The sequence below is a fragment of the Scyliorhinus canicula genome, chromosome 6 (genome assembly GCF_902713615.1).
Source record: "Scyliorhinus canicula chromosome 6, sScyCan1.1, whole genome shotgun sequence".
Classification (NCBI taxonomy): Eukaryota; Metazoa; Chordata; class Chondrichthyes; order Carcharhiniformes; family Scyliorhinidae; genus Scyliorhinus; species Scyliorhinus canicula.
In genome coordinates, this window is record NC_052151.1 from 14,845,754 (window position 1) to 14,851,649 (window position 5,896).

Consider the following 5,896-nt stretch of genomic DNA (forward strand, 5'->3'; position numbering starts at 1 on the left):
GCTAAATTCCCCCTTAATTGGGTAAAATGAATTGGATACTCTAAATTTATTTTTAAAAATAAATGGGTGTTTATATAAGGGCGTATATATAAGTATCTGTAGTGAGAGTACCTTTAAGAAATGGGTGTTTATTACTGCAGTGATGTCAGAGAGTGGGTGGAGCTGGGCTGTCTGTCAGCTTTTTGCTTTCATTTTAGGCTGTTTGCTGCAGGGTGTGTTTTAGTTTCGTTTTCAGAGCTGGATAGCTGCAGTCACAGCCAGAAGGTGTATTTGAGTCTCTCGCTGTAATCTAAAGAATGTAAATCGATCCTTTGGTGATTTAAAACTAATAACTGCTCTTAGTAGTGACTTTAACCTGATGTGCTTCTGCTGAAAGGTTTTTTTTAAGCCTTCTGGATGTTAAAAGGACAGCTTAAGAATTACTTAGTGTTGTATTCTTTGGGGGTTGTATTTGAATTAAGGGTTGCTAAGATGTTCACTGTATGTTTTAAAAAGGTGAACTTGAGTTCATAGAATAAACATTGTTTTGCTTTGAACAATACTTTTCGATTTCTGCTGTACGACATCTGTAGAGTGGGCTGTGTGCTCCCCATACCACAATCTATTAAAAGTTGTGGGTCAGGTGAACTCCATGATACACTTTGGGGTATCTGTCTGTATCAGAGGCTCTAAATCCTGACCCATAACACATCATATATAGACCCCAAACATCCGTGGTGATGTTGTTAATGACATTAAACAGGAAATTAGATATGCATGCGATAATGGAGCATCTGTAATTGTGGATGATTTTAATCTGCATCTAGATTGGGCAAATCAAATTAGCAGCAGTGCCATCGAAGAGAAATTCCAGGAGTGTATCCAAGATGGTTTTCTGGACCAATACATTGAGGAACCAACTGGAGAACAGGCCATCCTAGACTGGGTATTGTGTAATGAGAATGGAATCATTGGCAATCTAGGTCTGCGAGACCCTTTGGGGATGAGTGACCATAATATGATAGAATTTGTAATCAAGATGGAGAGTGACGTAGTTGACTCTGAGACTATGGTTCTGAATCTTAATAAAGGAAACTATGATGATATGAGGTGTGAGTTGGCTATGATCGATCGGGAAACATTACTTAAAGGAATGACAGTGACTAGGCAATGGCAAACATTCAAGGAGCGCATGGGGGAACTGCAACAATTGTTCATTCCTGTCTGACACAAAAGTAAAATGGGAAAGGTGGCCAATCCAGAGATATTTAGGGATAGTATTCAATTCAAGGAAGAAGCATACAAATTGGCCAAGAAAAACAACAGGTCTGAGGATTGGGAGCAATTTAGAATTCAGCAAAGAAGGACCAAGGGATAGATTAAGAAAGAAAAAATAGAATACCAGAGTAGGCTTGCAGGGAATGTAAAAACTGCCTGTAAAAGTTTCTAAAGGTACGTGAAGAGAAAGATTGGTGAAGACCTACAGTCAGAAACAGGGGAATGTACTATAGGGGACAAATGAAAAGCTGAACAACTAAACACATACTTTGGTTCTGTCTTCACAACTGAGGACACAAACCAGACACCAGAAATGTTGGGGAATGCAGTGTTTAGTGAGAGGGAGGAGCTGAAGGAGATCAATATTAGTAGAGAAATGGTGCTGGGGAAATTGATGGGATTTAAGGCTGATAAATCCCCAGGACCGCAACTGCCCCCACCCCCTCCCCCAATCACCACCAGAGGATATAGTTTCTCTTCATTTCCCTTCAATATTTGACACCAGAATGGGCAGACACTGGGCCACAGCAGTTTAGAACCTGGCCATGCAGATGGTCCAATGACCACAGGAAGAAGTTTCAGTTAATTCAGATACTGAGCAGTGGCCGTTCCTCGAGGAGCGTGGGCAGAGGGTCAGAGAGGGTGGAGAACATGTGGGCAGCAGGTCAGAGAGGGTGGAGAGGATGTGAGCAGCGGGTCAGAGAGGGTGGAGAGGATGTGGGCAGGTCAGAGAGGGTGGAGAGGATGTGGGCAGGTCAGAGAGGGTGGAGAGGATGTAGGCAGCGGGTCAGAGAGGGTGGAGAGGATGTGAGCAGGTCAGAGAGGGTGGAGAGGATGTAGGCAGCGGGTCAGAGAGGGTGGGGAGGATGTGGGCAGGTCAGAGAGGGTGGGGAGGATGTAGGCAGCGGGTCAGAGAGGGTGGGGAGGATGTGGGCAGGTCAGAGAGGGTGGGGAGGATGTGGGCAGGTCAGAGAGGGTGGGGAGGATGTGGGCAGGTCAGAGAGGGTGGGGAGGATGTGGGCAGCGGGTCAGAGAGGGTGGGGAGGATGTGGGCGGGTCAGAGAGGGTGGAGAGGATGTGGGCAGTGGGTCAGAGAGGGTGGGGAGGATGTGGGCAGCGGGTCAGAGAGGGTGGAGAGGATGTGGGCAGGTCAGAGAGGGTGGAGAGGATGTGGGCAGCGGTCAGAGAGGGTGGAGAGGATGTGGGCAGCGGGTCAGAGAGGGTGGAGAGGATGTGGGCAGCAGGTCAGAAAGGGTGGAGAGGATGTGGGCAGTGGGTCAGAGAGAGTGGAGAGGATGTGGGCAGGTCAGAGAGGGTGGAGAGGATGTGGGCAGCAGGTCAGAGAGGGTGGAGAGGATGTGGGCAGTGGGTCAGAGAGGGTGGAGAGGATGTGGGCAAGTCAGAGAGGGTGGGGAGGATGAGGGCAGTGGGTCAGAGAGGGTGTGGGTAGAGAGGTGGGGGAGGGGTCAGAGAGGGTGGGAGGATGTGGGCAGGTCAGAGAGGGTGGAGAGGATGTGGGCAGGGTCAGAGAGGGTGGGGAGGATGTGGGCAGCGGGTCAGAGAGGGTGGGGAGGATGTGGGCAGCGGGTCAGAGAGGGTGAGAGGATGTGGGCCAGGTGGGTGCAAGAGAGGGTGGAGAGGATGTGGGCAGGTCAGAGAGGGTGGAGAGGATGTGGGCAGCGGGTCAGAGAGGGTGGAGAGGATGTGGGCAGTTCAGAGAGGGTGGGGAGGATGTGGGCAGGTCAGAGAGGGTGGAGAGGATGTGGGCAGTTCAGAGAGGGTGGAGAGGATGTGGGCGGATCAGAAAGGGTGGAGAGGATGTGGGCAGCGGATCAGAGAGGGTGGGGAGGATGTGGGCAGGTCAGAGAGGGTGGAGAGGATGTGGGCAGCGGATCAGAGAGGGTGGGGAGGATGTGGGCAGGTCAGAGAGGGTGGAGAGGATGTGGGCAGTTCAGAGAGGGTGGAGAGGATGTGGGCGGATCAGAAAGGGTGGAGAGGATGTGGGCAGCGGATCAGAGAGGGTGGGGAGGATGTGGGCAGCTCATCCTGCACGGCCACGGACCCGGTAATTCTCCGGCTGTATACACAAGTAAAGCCGGGGGCTCTACGCTGCATGCCTGCTCACCCCCCACCACATGGAGGATCGGTGCAGCTTTGTGTCGTTTTTTTGACCATAAAACGCCACTGTTCCCACTCCGGTGTCAGCACTTAGTCTTCAAATTGGAGAATGCAGAACATTAACTGTGTTCTCTCTCCACAGATGCTGCCAGACCTGCTGAGATTTTCCGACATTTTTTGGTTCTGTTTTGTATTATAATAATAGTTGATGGTGCATCCTGGTCATGATTGATGAAGAGCAGTCATGTGGATGGATTCAAGTCTGTTGTTTGTATTTCAGGATGCAAAAGGTAGACTGGCACAAGTGGAAGATAACAGAAAGCCAGAGATAAAGAAGCTGTTGAGATTATGGTGCCAGTGATTATAACTGTCGTAAATTCTCTGTTCACCTCTGGACCTAGATCATGGAAAGAGGAATTGTTGGGATGTAGAAGGGGGGAATATCTACCTGGTTAGGTGTCTCATGATGCTCTATTAGATCCCCTCATAATCAGCCTGACAGTAGTCCGCAGAGGAAATGAGTCTCCAATAACAATTACGCTATGTCCTTCTACAATTCTTGCATAGCTTCCAACATAACAGTGCTTGATTCTGACCTGGCCTTTTAGTAGGTTTTGTGGTTAATTTAGCAGAGGGGCAGATGTTTTCAAAGAATGCGTCCACCATGTGAGAGCTGGGAGTTTCACGTGGAGAGGTTTCTGAGACCAGCACAATGGAGGCCAAGAAGGTGGGTAACAGGGGCTACATTAGGGTTCATTATTGCAGCTTATTCTTATTATTGTATAATTGTCATGATAATAAAGGTACTATGTTTATTTGTATCAAAATAGAACATAGAACAGTACAGCACAGAACAGGCCCTTCGGCCCTCGATGTTGTGCCGAGCAATGATCACACTACTCAAACCCACGTATCCACCCTATACCCGTAACCCAACAACCGCCCCCTTAACCTTACTTTTTAGGACACTACGGGCAATTTAGCATGGCCAATCCACCTAACCCGCACATCTTTGGACTGTGGGAGGAAACCGGAGCACCCGGAGGAAACCCACGCACACACGGGGAGGACGTGCAGACTCCGCACAGACAGTGACCCAGCCGGGAATCGAACCTGGGACCCTGGAGCTGTGAAGCATTTATGCTAACCACCATGCTACCATGCTGCCCACTGTATCTTTATTGTATCTTTATTTTAATTTTTGGTTTTGTGAGAATTTATGGCTCCTCCACATAATAGCCATACTCTTCTGCTCAAAGGTTTCCCCACAACTGATCTTTATTCAAGGCAATGCCAGCCTCATCTATATAACTGAAATGAAAGAGAAAGCAGGAGCTGTGATGGTGATAAAGCAGCTGTTCCTCTCATAGACCCCCTCATGTTTCCTGCAAACGTCCCGGAGCCGACACAGATGTGAAGTTGGTTAATCAATAATCTGCTGTGTGCACAGACGTATTGATGAAGGGAATGAGGCTCCTGGACCAATCCCCATGGACAGTGATTCGGTTAAACTGGACACCTCTGAAAATAATCAGCTCATGGTCCCTGGAGGAAAATAAACCAATCTCTTCACTGTCAAGACTTTGTGACTCTGACCCTCGTGTCACTGCATTAGATTAAAGTGGCGAGATTGTAATATCATCGCATTGAAGGCTGGGCCTCTTGTCTACTGCACACAGCGTGTTTGATGAGTGGTTTTTAACACATTTTCATCTTTCCTATTGTACATTATATATCATGAAAGTCGGAAAAGGGAATCGTCACTTTTTGTCAGATTTTCCCCCAAACTAATTAGGACTGAGCAAACCAGAAATACCCATCAGACTTGCCAATGGTCGCTGTGCCAGTGTGCCAATGCTCACCTGCCCCTACAGCTGGAAAGATTGATGCCTGCCTATTATGGGAGGAGGGCTCAGCAAGAAAAATACGGGCAAAAGACGGGACGAACGGCCGAAGAAGAGGTGAGCGCACGACGACATCAGCAGCGAAAACCGTCCGGGAGAAGCAAGTAACAACTCCAACACCAGATCCATTCTCGTATTGCCTTCTCTGTATTGGACATAACTAATGTAAGGGTTTCCCTGGCACCCAAATGGATATGTACCTCTCCAGTCGTCCCCCCCCCCCCCCCCACAAACAGGTGCCTACTTATTTGTTAAACATAATGTTGCTAACTATACAGAGTTGCTGTTGTTGAACTAGTGCACAATATCCCACCAGTTTTCTTTCTCTTCTATATATGTATATTTTAATCTGTGTACATAACTGTAAATATACTATGTTCAAAAACCCAATAAAAAACATTTATTTAAAAAAATGGGCGGAGGGTTTCCCCATCGCCCTTCCAATCCCAGTCATGTGTGATGAATGGAGGATTTTGGAATATTAGATTTTAAATATTGGGGCAATTTAAGGGTTTAAAGCCTGAAGTTATGGTGTGTTTGACTGCAGTGGTCATGTTTTTAAAACGGATTTTGTTTTGTAGGGTCTGGGAGCTTTTTGGAGCCAGATGGTGAAATTG